Below are 23,159 nucleotides of genomic sequence, written 5' to 3'. Positions count from 1 at the left end.
GAAATCATTATGGGGCATATAAAAATGTAATTAACTGGGAGAGGGACTTCCAGCTGGGAATCAGGGTCTCCTCAAATTGGGCAGTGCCCTGAAGAGCCCCCGGGTGGTTAAAGCCCTAATATATAATCTCATTTTATCCTCATTAAAAAACTGCTCTCTCATCTGTAAAATGAGGGGGTTGGGCAACTTCCCCCTCCAGGTCTAAATCCTTTTGATCCTAATGATACACGAGTAAGGCAAATACATGGTGTTCTCTCTCAGAGAGACAATCTGCTGTTGGGAGACTCAGAGTCTGAAAACTTGGTTGGGTTAGTCACTTAAGCTCTTATCTGTAAAATGGAGATTATATAATATTGGTCTGAAACGAGTTTGTACATTTTCCCAAAATCTGACTTTTGTAAAACCCATGTTGACTATAATTATACTTTTAAAAGGACAGCCAAAGAGATGAAAGCAAAAAGAGCAATGATGATAAAATTGAATGAAACATCTTAATTTGAACTGAAGGGGGAAAAAAACCTCTTCCCAAATTGATCAGTAATGCAGATTTCCTCCCTTTTTTCCTTTTTTGTCTTTAAAAATCCTATTTATTATATAGAATTCTTGGGGGTAGGAATGGATGGGGAATGGGATACAGGAGGAAATTATGGTGTTATTTTTTAAAAAGACATCAAAAACTTCATTTAAAAAGAAATAATGAAGAGGATGTTTTAGAGAAATCTAAGAATTCACACAAATTGATGGAGAAGAAAGTGAACAGAACCAGGAGAACAACTTATATAATGACAGACATATTAAAAAGATGGGCAATTCTGAAAGCTGCCAACAACTATTTCAGAGAACTATCGATGAAATATCCTGACATAAAGACAATAAGGTTGAAATCAAGACATAGTTTTCTGGGCATGGCCAAGCAGGAATTTGTTTTGCTTGATTACACATATTTATTACATTTTTTACATTCACAATATTTACAATTACAGTATTTATCTATTTTTACATTTACATTCATAACATTTCCATTTTTGTCATAATTTTGGTTTTCTTTTTTAATAGAGGTGGAGGTAGCAAGGGAGAGAATTAAAAATTTTAGTCATTGGAAAAATAAGGTTGAAAATAAATATGTAAACTTCCATAGTAAAAAATCTCATAGCAGAAGATTGGGGAAGGCAAGTGCTGATCTCTTGCTTTCCTATGTCATAGATTTTTCTGTTTTTCTACCTTAATGTTCCTCTAGCCATAAGGGCTTATCGGTGACTTTTTCTTTCTCCAAGGGACTCAGAAACTCCATTTTTGTCTCAAGACAATTGAATCCTCAAAATCTCAAATTTGGAATTATTGTTGATGGATCCTAAGCCTAGTATTGCCCCCCAAATCTCCCTTATCTCTAGAAGGTTATTCAGAAATGTATGAGGAAAGTTTTCTGAGAGGCAGGAGCTCAGGAAAACTGTTAACCAACCAGTCAACAAGGTGCCAATCTGAATGGGTAGAAAAGTTTCTTCACAGTGAGTTTCCTATGTTAATGCATTTTTGCTTTTGGCGATGGGTTTTATTGTTGTTGTCTTTACTAGACTTGTGATTTCATTAGCTTGGTAACTGGGAAATATTTAACAAAATGAATACAAATACATTTTTAAACTGTCAATCTGAATTCACAAGGATTCTTTATGTGAATTAGAAACCCCCTTTTTAAGAGTTTGGCCCCACTGATCTAGGGGATTGGGCCTTCATTTGTTACAAGAAGACCTCAGTTTGAAGCCCAGTTTTGCTACCTGCATATCTTTCCCCCCTCCTCTTGCTGGGGTTAAGTGACTTGCCCAGGGTCACACAGATTTGAACTCGGGTCCTCCTGAAATCAGGGCTGGTGCTCTATCCATTGTGCCACCTAGTTGCCCCAACTACCTGCATATCTTTAGGCAAATTCTTTAACATTTCCTGGATCTCCCTTTTCTCACCTAAGAATAAGGGAATTCACTAGTTGTATAAGCCGGGGTGATGGAGTTAAAGCTAGAAGGGAGTTCACTTTACAGATAGAAATGTTAGGGCCTGAAAAGCAAAATGACTTGGCCCTCCATAGTGACCTTGAGCTTTAAATTTCTATGGATTTGGGGCCATTGCCAGTGGTCCTTGCAAGTCAAGACCTCACTTTCCTGATGTCATTGTTCCTCTTCAAGGAAGAAGAATCATCATCAACCACAATCTGTAGTTCCATTGCAGTTGGGTTATTTCTCCCCATTATATTTTGAGCCTCGTAAAAGACCGTGACATGTAAGAAGACCTCTCGGATCAGGTTAGTTTGTGGGTCTAGACATCTTTGCTTACGACACTTCACTAAGTGAGTAGTGTTGGTTTACAAATGGAAAAAAAAAAAGAAAGAAAAGAAAAGGAAATCAAATTTCAAGGTGCTGCTGATACTTAAGGATCCCCCAGACTAGTTCCAAATGAGTCATAAGTTTCTTCAGTTCCTCTTAATGTAATTTTAAGTCCTCTGATTAAAGTCCATTTCTAAGAAGTAGTTAACAGTCTGGGCTTCCAATTCCCCTAAGGCCTCATTCTAAAGAAAATGTGTCTCATCCAGAGAGGGTTTAAATATAAAAATTAGGATTCATCTTCCCTTCTTCCCTACCCCTCTGTGAAAGCTAAAATTTTTAGAAAGGAGTAAGACCTAGAGTCCCCACAATGGCATCCTTCCCTCGCCTGGACTTTAATTAGATATTACAGTATTTGCCTAAATGGATAGGCAGGAGCTTTAACTCCTGAACCGAGGTGCAATTAGTTGGGCATAAAAGAACACTAAAGGGATACTAATTACATTCAGAAAGATGAATTGAGTTGAGCCAGAGGAGCAGAAAATTACCTTTGTTGAGAATCATCTTGGTTGTTTAAAAAGGAAAGGCTTGTTGAAAATACAACAACCTAAGGATGGTGGCTAAGAGAAAGGATTGCTACTTTTTAGACGTGTATCTGAACAGAGATCATAATGGCAGGAGTTTTACATGCAGATTCTACGGAGGGTACTGGACCAGGTGGTCTTCGATTTGTACAACACATATGCTTAGCACTCAGACCATTGGGGCCTTTGACATTGCAGGGGAATGATTCCCCAACGTAGGCTTTTTGAATGGCATTTGTGGAAGCGAATCATGGAACTGTCCAGGGTTTTGTGTTTGGGGTTTTTTTTGCTTGCTTGTGTTTTTGTCTAGATCTGTATTTTCATCAGAGAAGGGAATTCCCAAAGTGAGGAAATTCCTCCTACTAATGAAGATCTACAGTTATTCTGTAACTTATGGTCTTAGAAAATTGCTTGGGGCAATGAAAGTAAAGTGACTTGTATATGATCATAGGGCTAGAGTTAAAACTTTAACACAAGTCATTTGCTCTGTAAAATGTGTATGTATATATTTGTATGTATATGAGTATATTGGTAGGTACAGTTATCCCTTACATATCACAAGGGTTAGGGACATGGTGCCCCAATGATCAGGAAAAATTTTGGCTCTTTCTTAATACCAGAAAAGAAGCCTGAATTTTTTTTTCTTTTATTGTAAAATTTGGTCAGAGGCTCCGTGATATCTGCTGGTCTTCCCATGTTATCTTCAGCTTCCAAAAATTCCCCCCAAAATTCCCATCTAATTTTTTATGTTCACCTATGATACAATGAAATTGCAGTGGGGAAAATCATGATTAAAAGGGATAATCGATAGATACATAGGTAGATGGATGACAGAGTCCCCCTATTGGCTACAGATTTGGAAGAGCTAATGACAACCCCTCACCTCTCCCTTCTTTTCCAGTTCAAACCATGTAAAGAAGTCTAAAAGGAAACTTGTAGTTGAGAATAAAGAAAAAGGGATAAGTCCCAGACTTTGTTATTTTGTTGAAGGAAAGCTGCTAAAATGTTTTTGAAGATGCACAGCTCAACACTGAACATTAAGCAGGCTTTGCAAGGCCATTCTAACGTAGTCATATAAATATTTGGGACAGAAACTCTTACCTTGGTAATAAAAGAGTAGAGATTAAAAAAAAATAGATCCAATGTTCAGTGTCCAGATCTTCAGACAAATGATAGGGTCATTATTTGAATCTTAGTATGCATGCCTGCAAAAAAAAAAAAAAAATCGAACTGCTAGAACTGTTCTCTATTACATTTTAGAAAGAATGGAAAAACTTACTAATTTACAAAATAACCCTTGAAAATGGTCAGGGCCCCAAAATACAACAGACTGTTTGCATCTACCAGCTATTGAGGAGTTAATTGGGTTTCCTGAAAAGCCATCAGACAATAACGATGGACAGTTACCTAAACATATTTAGAGTAAAAGAGAATCTGCCTATTATAGAAAGACTGACAGGGCTATAGCTCAGAAATTTATGATTATATTGATGAGGTGCAATTATTCCCCAAAGAATCAGGACATTCAATCATGACTCTCTGTCATAGAGGAATACCAGTTCTAATGAGAGAGGATTGAACGTGGTGGCAATAGCCTAATCCTATAGTTGTAAGGAGAGAATAGAGTGCACTCGTAAGAAATTGAGTGATAGACAACCCGATCCATTTACAAGCTCAGTTACCATTACATGATGCTAATAACCATCTAGAAATTTAGAAAATCAGGATTAGAGTGTTATAACTATTAAGTCAATGAGTAGACTTACTCATAATGCACCATTATGATTGGCCATGAAATGATTATTTATATTGCTAAATTCCATTCCTTAATGGTATGGGTATAATAGTGCCTATATACAACTATACTTTATTCTGTTTTATACAATTCATCATTATTATGAAATGTTTTTCACTGTATGAAATATATACATATGCTTTTACATAATCATATTGTTTATATATAATTTTATAATGCATATTATTGCTATATTTGCATACATAGCATGTGAGTTATATATTTAGTTGTTTAAGTATGCTACATAATTTTGTGTATATATATATATATATATGTTGTTTGAATGAGAAACTGGTGTTTTATATTGAATTACTATAACATATGATATAAAATATTTGAAATATTATCAGTTATGTGTTGTTTGCACATAGCCTGAAATTCTTATTTCTAATTTATGGAGACTGCAAATATTCAAAGGGGGAGGAGGGGAGAAGGAGAAGGGAGAGAAGAAGTAAAGTTAGTCCCTTTCTTATTCCCACATTTTCCTTATTGAAAAGGGCATCTGTGTGAGACATAGACTACAGCAACTTCTTAGTACTTGGACAGAGACAAATTAAGTTCTGGAAATCTGAGAGAAAGCAATGTCTGAAGCATCTTAAGTACCATAGGAAAAAACAGTTCCTGGATGGGGGGGAGGGGGGAGAGATACTTACTGCAGACAAATATGGCCAAAGTATCTTACTTCCCAGTAACTAATTTACTATGATTATTGTGAGATTTTGAGCTCTTTTTTTTTTTTTGGCAAATAACCGGAAACTAAGAAGATGCCCATCAACTGGGGAGTACCTGAACAAATTGTGATATATGATTGTGATGGAATACTATTGTGCTATATGAAATGATGAGCAGGATGCTTTCAGAAAAGCCTAGGAAGATTTACATGAACTAATGCAAAGTGAAAAGAGCACAACCAAGAGAACATTGTACACAGTAACAGCAATATTGTTCAATGATCAATTGTGAATGACCAATACGAAGATATAGGAAAATTCTGAAGGATTTGATTTAAAAAAAAATTGCTATTCTCCTTCAGAGAAAGAATTGATGGAGTCTGAATGAAGTTTGAAGCACATTTTTGCTTTTTTTATTATTCTTGATTTTGGGGGTCTCTGTTTTCTTCTGAAACATCGCTAATTTGGAATGTTCTGCATAACTTCCACACACACACACACACAGAAAAGTTCCTAAAATAGGTGTCTCTACTTTCTTTCCTTTTCCTTTTTTCTTAAATCCTTACAATCTAGTTTCTTTTCTTTTCTTTCTTTTTTTTTTTTTTTTTTTTTTTTTTTTTTTGAGGCTGGAGTTAAGCGACTTGCCCAGGGTCACACAGCTAGGAAGTGTTAAGTGTCTGAGATCAGATTTGAACTCGGGTCCTCCTGAATTCAAGGCTGGTGCTCTATCCACTGTGCCACCTAGATGCCCCTACAATCTAGTTTCTAATCTCATCATTTTAGTAAAACTTCTCTCTTTAGTTAATAATTTCTTAATTGCCAAATTCAATGGCCTTTTCTCAATCTCCATTCTTTTTTTTTTTTAACCTCTCTGCATTCTTTGACATTGTTTATCATCTTCTTCTCCCTGATATACTATTATATTCAAGATAACACTATCTTCTGTTGTCTTCCTACTTATTTGACTGCTCCTTCTCAGACTCCTTTGATGAATCTTCATAAAGATAATGACCTCTAATCTTTGGCATCCTTCAGTGTCCTATCCTGACCCTTATTATCTCCTTTCTCTATTTTACATCCCTTGATGATTTCAGCAGCCCTGATGGATTTGATTATCACTTCTATGCTGATAATTCTCAAATCTATCTATGGTGTCTTAACCTCTCTGCTGACCTCTAGTCTCACACTTCCAACTGTCTTTCAGACACTTCAAACTACATGTGCAGTAGATGTTTTAAACTCAATTTGTTCAAAACTGAACTTATTCTCTTTGTTCCCAGCTCATCTTCCCAATCTCCCAGGCTCACAACCTAGCTATTATTTTTAACTTTCTATTATCTCTTATCCATCATATCCAATCAGTTGCTAAGAGAAGTGAGAAGTAAGAAGAGGTGTCTCTTCTCTGATACTATCACCATTCTGGCATAGGTCCTCATCACCTCACATTTGCACTATTGCAATGACCTCAGTAGATAAAGAACTAGATGGGACATTAGATCTAATCTAGTCCAGTATTTCCAGATGAGGAAACTGAGGTTCAGAGAGATTGTGACTTAACTAAGTTCAGATAAGCAAAGTTAGAATTTGAACCTATGCCCTCTAACTGCAAACCCATTATTCTTCCAGTTGCCCACACTATTCCCAAGGTAACAATGATTTTGGATCCAGGAGAGTCTTAGTTTCAGCCCATAAAAAGTGTAGCAGATTTAGAGGACTAATTTTTTTTTTTTTTATTTGACAGTGGTAATTTCATCCTTCTATTAAGACTGCTAGTAAAAAATGGAGGGATGGGAAAGGTCATATTGTATACTGGTGAGAAATCTGGGGATGAGTAAGGAGAAGCCTAATAAGTAAAAATAAACAGAAAAGAACTGAAATGATATTATCATCAGATAATTTTATTATTTATTTTAATTATTATTTATTTATTTAATTAATTTATAATGTGTGCCCAGCTTTTTTTGTCTCAAAGACCTCTTTGGAAATCTGCTAAAATATTTGTATCCCTTCTCAGGATAATATCTTTATGTACATGAAATAAAGTATATAGAATTAAACAGCTTACTTTATTTAACATTTATATTAAGTAATACTTAATGTTTCTACCAGATATTTAATATATTAAATAACACAAAGTGGTATTGAACAATATTCAATATTTGAATTAAATAACATTTATATTCAATAATATTTTATTTAATAAATTATGTGTTTTATTTAAAAGGAAATCAATTATATCGAAATAAAGACATTTTTCTATTTCAGTGGTTCTCTTGAAATGTATCCAATAATCCATGGATAGATTGATTAATTGATCTGGGAAAGCAGAACAATGGCTTAGTACTGAAGTGTGATGTAGTAAGGATAGGACATTTCAATCATCCAGACATCTGAAAGGTTGTGTGATATAGAAGATAGAGTGCTGGATTTAGAATCAAGAAGATATGAGTTCAAATTATGTCTCTAATACTAGCATGTGACCCTCTTGAAATCACTCTGAATTCAGTTTCTTCACTGACAAAATAAAGAATAGAATCATAGATTTGAGTTAAATGGGATTTTGGAGTTCCTTCCAACTACATCTATATTTTGTTTTAGTTCTCAAACCAAAGCAAAAAAGGCAATAATGCCTGGAGATCTCTTATTATTTTGTAAAATTTTTATTCATTTTAAACTTAAATTCAAATTGAGAAAAAAGGAACATTTTCATTTACACATGGGAGGTCTCATATAAAACAATACATTTCCATTTCAAGAAAACCTACATAATAAATACTACACATTGTTTTCCAAACTGCTCAGCTTTTTTTTTTTTTTTTTTTTTGCTTTCTTGTAGGGTTTCTTTTTTTCTCAGCTGTGCACATTTTACTTAATTTCCCTTCTCCCTCCACCAAGACTCCAATTAAACTCGGATAGCTAATAATTTCTTGACTTGACTTAGTGGTAATTTCTTTCCTCTAAAGATGGAGGAACAAATGAGGCAAACCCATTATTTGATCAGATTCTCAGCAACATGGAGAAACTATTTGCTGGTTTAGAAATGATGGTAACCTTTGAAAGGAGCTTAAAGCAGTTACTGCATTTTAAAATCTATGATAGAAAAGGATGAGGAAACCAGGCAGAGTTAGAAATGCATTCTTTTGGGAGAGATTTGAAGGGGCTAAGAGAAAAGATAGATAGGATCCAGATGGATTAAAATTCTACAAGGTAAATGAATCTATGAGGAATAAAGAAAAGAAATTCTGATGAGGAAGAGAAGGGCAAATTAGGAAAGATAAGATGGAACTCATCAATTTATTTTAAAAACCATGTACTTTTTTTTTTTTTTTTTTTTTTTTTTTTTTTTTTGGCTGAGGCAATTGGAGTTGTGACTTACCCAGGGTCACACAGCCAGGAAGTATTAAGTGTCTGAGATCCGATTTGAACCCAGGTCCTCCTGACTTCAGGGCTGGTGCTCTGTCCATTGCACCAAATAGCTACCCCTAACAGGCATGTACAATAGACATATGTGAAGAAAGAACAGGAATGAAAGGATGAATATAAAAGCATCATATAATTATATGTTTGTGTATAGATACATATATATAGATATACAATATTTATTGAGTTTCTACTATATACCAAATGCTATGCTAAGAGTTGCAGATGCAAAATTTGCAAAGCATTTGAAATATGTTATATCATTTTATTTTCATAAGAACCCTGGATTTTTATCCCCATTTTACAGATGTGGAAACTGAGATGGGCAAAGGTTGCATAGTAAGCGTCTCTGGCTAGTTTTGAATTCAAATCTTCCTGATACCAAGTCCAGCATTCTATCCAATTGCACCACCAATCCTGATGTAGTCCTTAATGACAGTGATTCTCAAACTTTTTTTTCTCAGTATCTTAACAGTTACAAAAAGTATTGAGGATCTGTCCAAACAATTTTTATTTAAGTGGATGATATTCATAAATATTTCCCATATAATAAATAAAAGTGATTTTTAATTTGTAGACCCTTGAAAAGAACTTCAGAGACCCCCAGGATTCTTTGGACCTTACTTTGAAGGCTACTGCCCAATGAGGAGTGGCCAGTATGCTAAAGCTCAGAACAACTAGAAGCTAGAAGAATTTATTTTAAAAGGTATATTAAGGAAAAAAGGAGTATTGAAGAAAGGAGAGGACTTCTCCTCAAGGTGCCAGAGATGATGATAACAGGAAATAGAAGGCGGAGTTCCTTGCTCAGTTTTTATTTTGCTCTTGTTTTCTTTGCCAAGAACAATGATCTTTGGACTAAAAGGACAAAACCAAAATGACTAATAGGGAGTTATTACTCAAGATAAATAAGGAAATAGTAAACTCATACCTAGATATCTTTTGATGAGTTACCTAGATCAGCTGACCCATAATCTTTGAAAGAACTGACATTTGTGGTTGCTGAGGTGTTTACTATCAAAGAGCTCTTAAAAATTCTGGCACAGGAGAGAGATAACATGATTAGAAAAGAGAAAATACCACCACCCCTCCCCCACCTTGTTTTAGAGAATAAGAATGTGGAATAAGCAGCAATAGGTAACCTAGAGACAAGTAGGTTTATCTTTTATTCTTGGCAAAAATTCTTGAATTTTTTTGAATTCTTTGAATTTTGTTTTATTTGTTTATGTAATATGTTTTCCCCAGTTACATTCAAAACAATTTTTTTTTACATTTGTCTTTAAAATTTTTGAGTTCTAGTTTATCTCCCTTATCCCCACCCACAATTAAGAAGAAACCTTTTGTGAGTTATGCAAAACATTTCCATAAAAGTCAAGTCATTTTTTAAATTTTGTAGCAATGGTGCAAGGGGAATTGGAATTTGGAACTGCCCTATGGAGTGGTAGTGGACCCCCAAAGGTCCCATAGGGGGCTGATTGCATGGAGCTTATATAGTGCTCTTGTGATGAGCATCTTTATTAAAAAGTCATTGAGTAAGAAGAATCGCCTCCTCTCTAGACTTAAAAGGAAGAGATAACTTTAGCTTTCATCTTCCTCTTCCTATTTTTTGAATATGTGGGTTGGAACGCCAACAGGTCTCCTTTTGACCACCTGTGATGTGACAATGAGGAGAGGATTTCTTCTTCCTCTTTCTCTTCAGTTATGGTGACTGCTCACACATGTCAGTAAGAGTATGTGCCATTGAGTCTGCAACTAACTTTCAGCATTCTCATCCATTTTGTTTATCTTTCCTTGAGCACAAAGGAGCTCTCATAAAGCAATCATGACTTCTCATAAAGCTGGTAGTGACTTTGGGAATCTAGTTAACAAGAAATAACATTTATATAGTGTTTTAAAACTTGAAAAGCTCTTTACAAATATTGTCTCATTTGATCCTCTCAAGCACCTGAGATGTAGGTATTATCTTCACTTTTAATTGAGAATGATAATGACCTGCCCAGGGTCAAATACCTAGAAAGTATTGAAGGTTAGATTTGAATTCAGGTCTTCCTGACTCAGGATTCAGCATTCTATTTACTGAACCACTTTTAGTTTTAGTGATTAGGGTTCCTCAGTTAATGCTGGCTGTCCCATGGTGGGTGCTCCCTGTGATCCCTACAATGTTTTTCAGAAAAGAAAATGACCATCAATAGGAAGATGAGAGCAAGATATGGCTTGTCTTACCAAAAGATGGAACTTGATTGAGTTGTCTGAGCAATACAGAGCCAATATATGGGTAAAATGTTTGTTCAAAAGTACTACAAAGTAATTCATGTTTATTGCTATAAATATCAATCCTGGGAGAGTATAATAGGAATAATGGGTTACTATACCATGCTTTAAATATTTTCCAGGAATATTTATTAGTGTTTTATATTTTGAGCATATCTGGTGTGCCTAAGGAAATAAATAGCTGTTCTATAGCTGATTTACTTTGTACTTTGAGTATATTTCTAGAAAGGATTCTCTTAATCCTTTTTGAGGAAAAACTAAGCTTTGTAGCCCTAAGTTCTATTCTAAAGTAAGCAATATAATGAGCCAGAGTTCAAAACAGTCCTGATTCCAACACTGTGGAACAAGGCTTTGCCAGGATTGAATTCTTGAGTCCAAAGTTAAGGTCCATGAATGGGAGAGAGTACCCAGAACCCCCTGAACTTATGGAATTTTACATATTATTTAAGAGATGATTAGGAAACATTTATAAAAGGAAAAAAATGCTCACAAAAATCCAATATAGCTTCATTAAGGGTAGGTCATGCCAGACTGACCTCATTTCTTGTTTTGACAAGGGTATTAGACTGGAAAGCCCAGGAGAATGCTAGAAATATACTTTACCTAGATTTTAGCAAAATGTTTGACAAAGTATACCCATGTTATTCTTTGTGGAAAAGATGGAGAGATGGGGAGTAGATAATAACAGGGTTCACTGGATTGACAACTGGTAGAATGGCCGGACCTGAAGAACAGTCATAAATGGTTTTATGTCAGCTTGGAAAAATGTCTCTGGTAAAGTGCCCCCAGGACGTGTACTTGGCCCTGGGCTGCTTAACATTTTATCAGAGTCTTAAAAAGCAAGGAGGGATAGTTAACACGTTAGATGACAAATGTCTTGACAAGCTAGAACTCTGAGCTGAAACTAATAAGAACTTTAGCAAAGATGACTGTGATGTTTAAGATTTGTGCTTAAAAAAAAAAAAAAAAAAAAAAAAGTAAATAGGGCAGTCAATGGATAGTGCACTGACTCTAGAATCAGGAGAACCCAAATTCAAATCCTGCCTCAATACTTGCTAGCTGTGTGACCCTAGCCAAGTCACTTAATTCCATTTGCCACAAAAACAAAAAAGCAAATGACTGTACAGAATGGAGATGGACTGGCTAGACAGAAATTTTATTTTAAACATTTCAGGGTTTTAGTGGACTGCATATTTCAGTATGAGGTAAAAGGGTGGTAGTCAAAAAAGCATATAAGACCAATTCATACATTAATTAAAAGTCAGACTGTCCAGGACTAGGAAAGAGTTAATGCTACTACACTTTGTTTAATGATTAGACTATATCTGGAGTGTAATTCTGAGTTCTCAGTATCACATTTTAGGATAATATTGATAAATTGTAGACCTTCCAGAAGATGGTACCTAAGAGGATAAAAGGCAATTAAAAGGCAACATACCATAATGGATAATAGGCTGTACAGATATATAACTTGAGGCTGCTACATGGCACAGTAGGGAGAGTTCTGAAATCAGGGAAGACCTGAGTTCAAGAACTACCTTAGATGCTTCTTACCTGCAGAATCCTGGGAAAATTACTTAACCTTTCTTAGTTCTTCCATCTTTAAAATGTAGGGACAGCTATGGAGAGAGCACCAGCCCTGAAGTCAGGGAGGACCTGAGTTCAAATGTGGCTTCAGACACTTAACACTACCTAGCTGTGTGACCCTGGGCAAGTCACTTAACCCCAATGACCTCAGCAAAAAAAAAAAAAAAAAATTTATTTAAAATGGGGATAGAAATAACACTTATCTCAGATGATTCTTACCTTCAGAATCCTGGGCAAATTACTTACCTTTCTTAGTTCTCCCATTTTAAAAATAAGAATGAAAACAATATCTACCTCTCAGAGTTGTCATGAAGATCAAGTGAGATAATATTTGTTTTATTTTAATAGTATTTTATGTTTCCAAATAAATGCAAAGATAGTTAGTTTTCAGCATTCACCTTTGCAAAACTTTGTGTTCCAAATTTTTCTTCCTTCTCTTCTCAAGTTAGCAAGTAATCCAATATAGGTTAAATATATGCAATTCTTCTAAATATATTTCCAGATTTGTCATGCTGCACAAAAAAAAAAAAAAAAAAAAAAAAAAAAATCAGATCAAAAGGAAAAAAAACATGAGAAAAGGAAAAAAAAAAAAAAAACCAAACCAACAAGCAAACAATTCCCCCCCCCCCAAGAAAGGAAAATATTATTCTTTGATCCATATTCAGTGTCCATAGTTTTCTCTCTGGATGCAGATGTCAGTTTCCATCTCCAAACTATTAGAATTGTCTTGAATAACTGCATTGCTGAGAAGAGCCAAATCCATCACAGTTGATCATCATATAATCTTGTTGTTATGTACAAGTTGTTGTATACAATGTTCTCTTGGTTCTGCTCACTTTACTCAGCAGTGCCATATAAATGCAAACTTGTGTTATTATAAAGTTAGGAAGACTTAGATTTGAATCCTGGTTCTGATAATATGATAATAAAGCAGAAATTTGACCTCTGAATCTCATTTTCTCATTTGTAAAATGGAGCTATTAGTAGACTCTATCTCATAGAATTGCCCTGAGGCAATATCACTTTTAGGTCTGTATCCCAAAGAGATCAGTCATTAAAGGGAAAAGGGCTTACATATACAAGAACATTTACAATAGTCCTTTTTGTGGTGGCAAAGAATTGGAAATTGAGGAGATATACATCAGCTGGAGTGTCTGAACAAATTTGTGCTATATGATTGTCATGGGACATTCATTATTGTGCTATAAGAAATGGCAAGCAGGATGATATCAGAAAAATCTGCAAAGACTTAAGTGCACTGATGCAAAGTGAAGTGAGTAGAACCAGCAGAACATTGCACGCTGCAACAGCAACATTGTATAAAAATCAACTATGATTAACTTAGCTCTTCTCAGCAATACAATGAGTCAAGATAATTCCAAAAGACTCACGTTGGAAAATGCTAAACACTTCCACAGAAAGAAATGATAGAATTGAAGTCTACTATTTTCACTTTATTTTTTTCATGATTGTTTTATCTTATTCTTCTTTTACAATATGAATAATATGGAAATATATTTTACGTGATTGCATATATATCATCTTTATCAAATTGTTTACCATCTTAGGAAGGGGGGAGGGAGGGAGAAAATTTGGAACTCAGAATGTTTTTTTTTTCTTTTTACTTTTTATTTACAAAATACATGCATGGGTAATTTTTCAACATTGACTCTTTCAAAACCTTCTATTCCAAAATTTCCCCTCTTCCCCCTATCCCTTCCCTTAGATGTCAGGTAGTCTAATACATGTAAAATATGTTAAAAGATATGTTCAATATATGTGTACATATTTATATAGTTATCTTGCTGCAAAAGAAAAATCAAATCTAGAAAGAAAGAAAAAAAAAAAAAAAAGAAACCTGAGAAGGAAAACAAAAATGCAAGCAAACAACAATAGAGGGAGTGAGAATGCAATGTTGTGTTCCACACTCAGTTCCCATAGTTCTCTCTCTAGGTATAGCTGATTCTCTTCATTACTGAACAATTGGAACTGGTTTGAATCATCTCATTGTTGAAGAGAGCCACTTCTATCAGAATTGATCATTATATAATCTTGGGTGTATAATGATTTCCTGGTCCTGCTCATTTCACTCAGCATCAGTTCATGTAAGTCTCTCCAGGCCTTTCTGAAATCATCTTGCTGGTCATTTCTTACAGAACAATAATATTCCATAATATTCATATGTTCAGCCATTCTCCAAGTAAAGGACATCCACTCAGTTTCCAGTTCCTTGTCTCTACAAAGAGGGCTGCCACAAACATTTTGGCACATGTGGGTCCCTTTCCCTCCTTTAATATCTCTTTGGAATATAAGCCCAGTAGTAGCACTGCTGGGTCAAAGGGTATACACAATTTGATAACTTTTTAAGCATAAGAACTCAGAATGTTAATGACAAATATGGAAATATGTTTAAAAGAATTATATATATTTAGCCTATATCAGATTGCTTATTATCTTGGTGGGGAAGAGGTAAAGGAGGAAGAGAGAAAAAACTTGGAGAACAAAGTCTTACAAAAATAAATGTTGAAAACTATTTTTGCATATATTTACAAAAATAAAATACTATTGAAAATGTTTGCATGCTATAATAATTATAACATAATTATTATATATTATATAATATAATAAAATTAAAAGTTAAAAATTTTTACATGTAATTGGCAAAAATGAAATCCTATTTAAAAGAAAAAAAATAAAGTTATCAGACCAAGAAAAAAAAAAGAATTGTTCTAAGGCTCCAATGGGATGTGTATAAAGTGTCTTATAAAACTTTAAGCAACTATAGAAAAGTTAGCTATTATTACTATTGTGTAGGACTCAGGTGAAGGATCTAGTGATGTTTAAGTTAAATGTAATGAGAATGGAGGGATGAGGCTAAGCACACAGGCTAGTTCTTTTTGGTGGTCCACATGGCATGATCCCTCTCTGGATAAAAGAAGGGCATGAGTAATCTCCTGTTTTGTTCCTGTGTGTTTCCCATGACTTACATGTGGGTCAATGGGGACAAATGACTGAGTTGGAAAGAGTCACCCAGTTCATGGGGAATAAAAAAGTGGAGAGAGATGACATCTGGTCTCTTTCGAAGCTGCAGCTTTGTTGGGACAAAGTCAAAGCCAAGTCACCTGTGGATTTCCAGAGGTGGAGAGGAGAGGATTTCTTGCCCTTCTCCCCTGAATTCTGGCCACAATGGTGATCATCTAGTTCACTTCAAACACAAAAGGAACCCTCACTATAACACAAGAAACAAGTGATCATCCAATATCTAGAAACTCTCTAAGAAGGGGGAACCCATTACTTTCTGTGGAACCCATTCCACCTTCAGATAGTTCTAAATGTTAGGAAAATTTTCCTGACATTGTCTTTTTGTCACCTCTACCCATTACTCCTGATTCTGACCTCTGAGACCAAACCAAACAAACCGAATCCATTTTCCTTTTAGAAGCCTTTCAAATACTTAAAGAGAACTACCATGTTCCCTTTGAATCTTTTCTTACTCAGGCTAAAAATTCCTAGTATGAATTCTCATATATTATGGACTTAAGAAATACATTAATTTCTTTTTAGTGAAGGATATTAATAGTTATTCTATAGCTTATACCTAAGCCTTCTTTAAGAGAGTTTCCTTAGAGTCTTAGGATGAGGGACACTGTGACAGAAGAGAGATTGAGAAAAGCCTGATCTCCCCCCTCCCCCAGTCTTTGGGATCAGACCCAGATTTAGGATTAATTTGTGTCCACTTGAGCTTAAAATTGGTACCACTTTGGGGTGGGAGAGGAGGAGGGACAGAAGAGGAAATCTGTGCTTCAGGTGACATCTTGAAGAAAAGACAGGGTAAAATAATGCTACTTTTGAAAATTTGAAGAGTAAAAGGACTGAATTAGTGACAAAGTGACAATTTGCTATTGCTCAAGCACTGTACCAAACATTGGAGATACAGATACTAAAGTAATATGGTCCCTACCTTCAAGGAGGAAAGTGATAGCCAGAAGAAAGAATACAGATCTGGAAAATTACAAAGATAGCAAGTGGGAAAATAGGGCAGTCTACTGATGAGCTCTACTAGAGGCAATAGAAGTGGTGATTTGATGACAATTCTTGAAGTGCAAAGGGATGAGGGTAAGGTGTAGGGTAAGGGTTTGTGCTCAGTGCCAGGAAAGGATATGTCCAAGATGAAAATGAGGATGAAAGTTTCCAAAGGGTGCAAAGCCACTTGGCTTATATAGCTCCTCTCAGCTGGACTGATCTAGTTTGGAGTAGGGAGGAACAGCAGCAGCAGCAGGAGTTGTAGGTTGAAAAGGGACCCATGTGAAGATGAGGATTCTTGGTAGAAATTGCAAAGAGGCAGATTTAAGCCAACATAAAGAAAAGCTTCCTAACAATTAAAGCCATCCAGAAGAGACACATTCTGCCTTAGGTGATAGTGGGCTCCCTCCTACCTGGGATGCTCAATCAAAAGCTGGATGACGGTTTATCAGAATGTTGTCAAGTTTCATCAGTAGTTTGGTGAGCTCAGAAATTGTAGGATTCTGTGATTTGGGGGAAAATATATTTGGGCCAGATTGTTGAAGACCTAGAAAAGTTTTGCCCCAAAAAGAGATTATTCTTATGCCAATTATTGGATGGGTTAGAATCCCACTGGTTTTTGCTAGTAGATTTGTCTCATAACAAGACTATTACAAAAGTACTCGGGGCTCAGAAATCACATCTTTAATCCAGAACTTTTTATTCTTAAATATCCATGGTGTCCTTTTCCCTCTTCCACCCATCCCCAAGTTAAATGCAAAAGGAGATTGTTTCCACCTATGTCGGTACTCTCTTCACTCATGTTATCTAGGTCAGTTTTGCACTGTCTCCCTCTTCCTTGTGTCCTGAACTTGTATTCTCCCAGGGGCCTGAAATCATTCCTTGTTTACATACCTCCTACCCATTGCAGAGCTCAGTGTGTGCTGACAGCTCCTAATAAATTATGAATGTGGATGGACTGCTCAGAATGGGGTAATCACAGCATTGCCTCCATTCTCTTTACAGGCTCAGCATCAGTCACTGGGGGGGCTGAGGGGATGGTATGTGCTCACAGCACCATTGCACGCCCACTCATTATCCAGTGGCGTTGGTCTGTAAATTAGCTTCCTCTTCATTCCCCTAACAAACCTGATTCTACTTGATTCAGACGACTAGTTTTGGCACCAGTGGAGAGACTGCTGTTCTTTGGGCTAAAAGCCTTGTGTTTCCAATGAAAAGACAGAGCTGGCAAGAGACAAAAATCTCCTGAATGGACTGAAGCTGATAAACGTTTGTAAAGGGTACGGGTTCCAACAGCTCCCTGCTGTAGCAAATCTGTGAAGAGCAACCCATTCTCACCTGGGAGGAGTGGATTCCCAATGTGTCTCTGCAGTATTGTATATCAGCCATAACATGGCCCTGCTTAGTCTGTCACTGTTCTGAACATGCAAGAGCTGAGACTGCATCCTACCAGCTTCCCCATAGTCAATGGTAAACTGCTGCTGTTTAATCAACATAGGAACAAAGGCTGTCTGGGACTTGGGTGTCTGCATGCAAGGAGCCTATTTTAAGTTGGTACCTTTTAAACTCAAATCTTGAGCATTCTGTTCAGCTCAGATGGACTCTCCACCCCTAAAGAAACCCAGTAGTGAAATCTTACCCATTTTCTCCCCTGCCCAAATATATTAAAATGCAATCATATCATTCTCCTGCTCAAAAAAGCTTCAGTAGCTCTCCATTGGCTCTCTTATGGATGGATGGATGGATGGATGGATGGATGGATGGATGGATGGATGAAAAACCATTTATTAAGCACTTGTAGTGCTCAATGTATTGTATAGTATTAAACACTGAGAAGACAAAAGCAAATGTTCTAATGGAGAAGATAACATAAAAAGGAAAGATGACCAAGGAGACATATTTTCCTTTAAAAAGTCACAGAAATGGGAGCAGCTAGAATGTAGTGGATAGAGCTCTAGCACTGAAGTCAGGAGGATCTGAGTTCAAATCTAACCTCAGACACTTAACACGTCCTGGCTGTGTGATCCTGAGCAAGTCACTTAACTCCAATTGCTGCAGAAAAAAAAAAAAAAAGTCATAAGATGCACCTTAGTATGATGGCTCTGAAAAGGGTTGTAATGGCTTATGGTCATATTAGCATGTGGAGGCACTTGTTAGTAGAAACTCATTTAGGCTCCATTGTTTATATTGGGGATATTATATTTCTTGACTTCATGCTTCAAGGTGGGGGTGGGAGGGAGGTCCTCTCTTTGTCTTTTTGTATACAATAGGTATTTGAAAAGACATGATTAATAAAACTATAATATGGAACCTGCTTATGTCATTTTCTTTGAAAATGATTTCAACGTGGTTGGAAAACTAGAATCATGAAATCACCAGGTCAGTAGTGGGATTCTCTTGTCCTTCCCCTCCATTTTTGTACTGATTATTTTTCCTTTCAAATATGTGATTGTATTAGTTCTTTCTAAATGAAAAAAATTCTTCTTATTTAAATGGAAAAAAAAAAAAAGTAAAACCTATTTGCTTTCTCAACAAAAAAAGTTACAGGGATTGTTATTGTAGCCTCAGGGGAATAGATCAACACACCCTCTCCAGGAACAATAGCAGTATTGATTTTAGTAGTGTTCTAGAACTGGAAAGGATAAATCAGACTGCTTTACTTGGTATTTATCTTTCCAACTTCATTGTACATTATTCCCCTTCACATATTCTCCATTCCAGCCACACCCATCTATTCTGATGTTTCCGGAACTTGCCATTCCATCTTCTAATATCCTTTTCAGGCTCCTTACCCACTTAGATGTCCCTGCCTTCAAGAAGCTCAGTCTAAATGGGTACTTAGCACAGAGTGTGGTACACAGTAGGCACTTAGGAAATGTTGAATTGATTTTAGAAAGTCTAGCTTTTTTCAAGCCACAGCTGGTATGTCACCTCCTCCTGGAAACCTTTCCCAAACTCTTTATTTATTAGTGCTTGCTTTTTTTCCTCCTCAAATTATCATGTATTTATTTGTTTGCATGTTCTGTCTCTCCAGTAGAATATATGTTCCTTGAGGCAGAAACTGGTTTTCATTTTGTCTTTATATCCCTAGTGCTTAGCTCTGAATAAATATTTGTTGAGTTGCCAATTTTTAAGGAGAGTTTGAGGAAGAAATGTGATGTCAGGAACTATTCAAGTCAGGATACATGAAGTGAATATCCTAGTGAGGGACTTATTAATACACATATAATATCGTTGTTTTTCCTTAAAGCTACTTTAAATGGAACTAATTCTCTAGGGAGGGAAGGAAGAATGGGCTTTTGGGGAGGAAGAGAGGATGTTGCTGGCATCAAGTTCCAAGTAACAGACTTAAAAAATGAGTTTTTGGAACACAACAATTTCCCATCATTGAAGGTTTCCCATTTCCCATTTCCAAACAGGTTTCCCATCATTGAAGGTTTTCAAATAGAGACTAGATGACTGACTATACATTCATTAGGATCACTTTTCAGTGAAATGAGTGTTGTGTTTGAAGTCAGATGATCTGGATTCACATCTTGGCTCTCCTCATGCTACCTCTGCAATCTTGAGCAAATTGTTTTTTCTGTGCCTCAGTTTCTCCAACCGTAAGATGTAAAGGTTGAACTAAATCATATCTAATATCTCCTCTATATTACCATTCTGATTCAGGCACAGATTGGACTAAATGATCTCTAAGGACCCAACTATATCCAAGATTCTGTGACTATGACTCAGTCTATGATTTAAATTCAATTCAAAAATGAGCAGAACCAGGAGATTATTATACATGGCAACAGCAAGATTATATGACGATCAATTCTGATGGATAATTTATCATGTTTTTTCTCCCTTGTTCCTTTTTTGAAGAGGATCGGTGACATCACAGGTAGTTTTGACTTGTGGATGAATTGTATTTAAGTGAAGCAGAATGAAGTCATCAGTTTGTTCTCTTCTTGATAACTGAAGTCCAAGATGAGTCAAGATGACTCTTGAAAGCCCAGTTTGCAGTGGATGACCTTGGAGTCTCTGTCTGCCAGCACTCTAAGCTCTCCAGAGCGCCTGCTTCAGCCACTTCATGGCCTTTGGAACAAACTGTTCTCATCTGCCCATTCCACCAAAGGGAGTCTTCACATGCTCAGGGTTGACACTCCCCTAACTCACCCGATGGGTTTGAAGCCTGTCAGTTACCATCAACCTAGTTTAGCCCATCTGCCAAATGGATATGGCTGCTGCTGCACATGCTACAGCTTCTTGGAGCCACAGGTGAGACCTGAGTGGAAAGGTTAATATCAAAGGTGGACAAGAGTCCTGGGAAGTGCTCGTCAAGTCCACCACAATACCCTCATCAGATAATTTGAGAAGGGCCCAAATGATCAAGGGGAAGATTTTTTTGTAAGGGTGGGACATGGGCTAAGCCTTGAAGAGTGGAGCCAGAGGAATCTCTGGCCAAAAAGCTTCCCTAGTTCACTATCACTTCCATGGTAAAATAGACACATTGATGCTCAAAGCCCTTTGCCATCAGGTTCTAACCTGCACTCCCAGACTTATTTTAGATAATTCACCCTTATGTTCTGCATTTTCAAGCCAAATTCATCTGCTTGCTCTGTATGTAGCAAAGATACCCTGGGTCTACTATCCCAAATCAGCCTGGCTATATCTCACAATTTGGGGTCCTAGGGCAACCCCTAAAGGATTGGGTCTCTCATCTAATACTGTTCGCACAGAATCCCATTCCCAGTGTGTTCTTTTCTCTGTTAGCCATAACAACTTGCTACCCTAAGACCATTTAGTCAATTAACATCAATTAGCTTTTATAATGTGATATTTACTTTGAAGGTATAACAAAAATAGAAATGCAAACATTCCCTACCAACCCCCCTTAGGAGGATCTTAGGAGCACATATTACATAACCTTGATCCCTGGGTAGACTAGCACAGCTATGACATAGCATTGGTCCCATATTGACATGATTTCCTGATGAATCCTTAGCTCAGTTTACTTGGATTGAGTCCCAAAAGTCACTCCACATGTCAGCGTCAGATGAAAAGACCTGAGATCTCTCCCTAAAACCACTGTCTCTCATCTGATGTTTTCAACTTAGAAGCTAGCTGAAGAAAAAAGGGCAAACCATTAGAAAAAGGTTGTAGTCAACAAAAACCTTTGCAATATTTACTGAGCTCAACCTCACAAAACCCTCAACCAGTCAAGAGTGGTCAGCTAACAGAATGTCTACACATGCCCTCTGGAATACTTCCATTAGATGTCATCAGTTCTTTCCTGGAAACAGGCTACCCAAGCTCTTCTACATGAAGAATGCTAGTAGCAGCAATCTTCTGAATGCTTCCCAGTCCTTGGCTATATCTATATGAGATATCTCAACTCCTGCCTTCATGCTTCCTCCCACTAGATTTCTTAACCAGCTCCATTCCATGTGCCATCTCTGCATGGACCACCCCCTACCTCCTCCAGGATAACCTGGATTTCACCTCCGAATCCCTCAGCTCTGATAAGTGATTTTTTTTTTTTTAAATCTGGACAAGGTCTTAAACCTCTACATCATTTCTTTTTTTCTTTTTTTAAAAAATTTTATAATTATAATTTTTGACAGTACATATGCATGGGTAATTTTTTTTACAATATTATTCATTGTACTCACTTCTTTTCCGAATTTTCCCCTCCCTCCCTCTACCCCCTCCCCTAGATGACAGGCTGTAATGTGCTCTCCTGGCAGTTACAATTACTAGTCTGTCCTAGACCCACCAGAGTACCTTTGACCACTGTCCTTTGCAGTGTGAGCTCTACCCGGCTCGCCTCCTCTGAGGCCTTCTAAGGTCTCTGGCCACAATCTCTTGAATCTATAGCTTAATAACCGGTAGCGCACTCAAGAACAACCACTTGTAATCTTAAAAGCCTTTATTATACCTACTCACATAATGCCTTAACTGATGCCCTGACTTGTTGGTTCCCGAGTGAACACCTGGTCAGAAGACCCACGTGTTCACCACCAAAATCCTTACCTCTTTCGGCTACCCATCTTGGCTTGGCCACCCAGGCTGGGGAGCCAGGGTGAACAGCACGAGGTTAAAGAGGGCGGTTGCTGCCTGCAGTGGGCTTACATAGGGCCTGTGAGGTCACACACACAGCCAATCAGCGAGAGAGTCACCCATTACAAAACTATCTCAATATGGCCAGGATCCCGCCCAAGGGCAGTCCTAATATCCACAGAAATTACTTCTGGGCCTCAATCTCCCGATGCACTGTGTCCTCCCATTTAAAGGGCCCTTACAACAGGCAATGCCATACATGTTAAATGTTACACATCATTTCTAACCTGTTCCACATGACATCATCTTCTCTCCTTCCTCATCACAACTTTCCTCCAAATTCTAGTCTTCTTGTTTTATAATGCAAGTTTCCTGAGGTCAGGGACCATTCATATTTCTTATATTTATACCCAATTCTTTTTTTAATTTTTAATTTTTTGGTTTGAAATTTTTAAAT

General features: G+C 36.7%; 1 long non-coding RNA gene across 2 annotated transcripts; it reads right to left on the bottom strand.

Moving 5' to 3' along the window:
* Window positions 1-10,019: 10,019 nt before the first annotated feature.
* On the bottom strand, window positions 10,020-22,904 carry LOC141541421 (uncharacterized). 2 transcript variants are annotated; one of them, XR_012481791.1, is made up of 3 exons: window positions 22,676-22,904; window positions 13,033-13,146; window positions 10,020-10,634 (listed from the first exon to the last, which is right to left on the bottom strand). It is a non-coding gene; the product is annotated as an uncharacterized LOC141541421 (long non-coding RNA). The 2 variants fall into 2 exon arrangements; XR_012481790.1 differs by lacking the exon at window positions 22,676-22,904 and adding an exon at window positions 17,071-17,169.
* Window positions 22,905-23,159: the final 255 nt, after the last annotated feature.

Source organism: Sminthopsis crassicaudata, chromosome 4 (genome assembly GCF_048593235.1).
Source record: "Sminthopsis crassicaudata isolate SCR6 chromosome 4, ASM4859323v1, whole genome shotgun sequence".
In the NCBI taxonomy this organism is placed as follows: Eukaryota; Metazoa; Chordata; class Mammalia; order Dasyuromorphia; family Dasyuridae; genus Sminthopsis; species Sminthopsis crassicaudata.
Note: the sequence above shows the minus strand (reverse complement) of the source record. Positions and strands in the feature narration are given on the sequence as shown.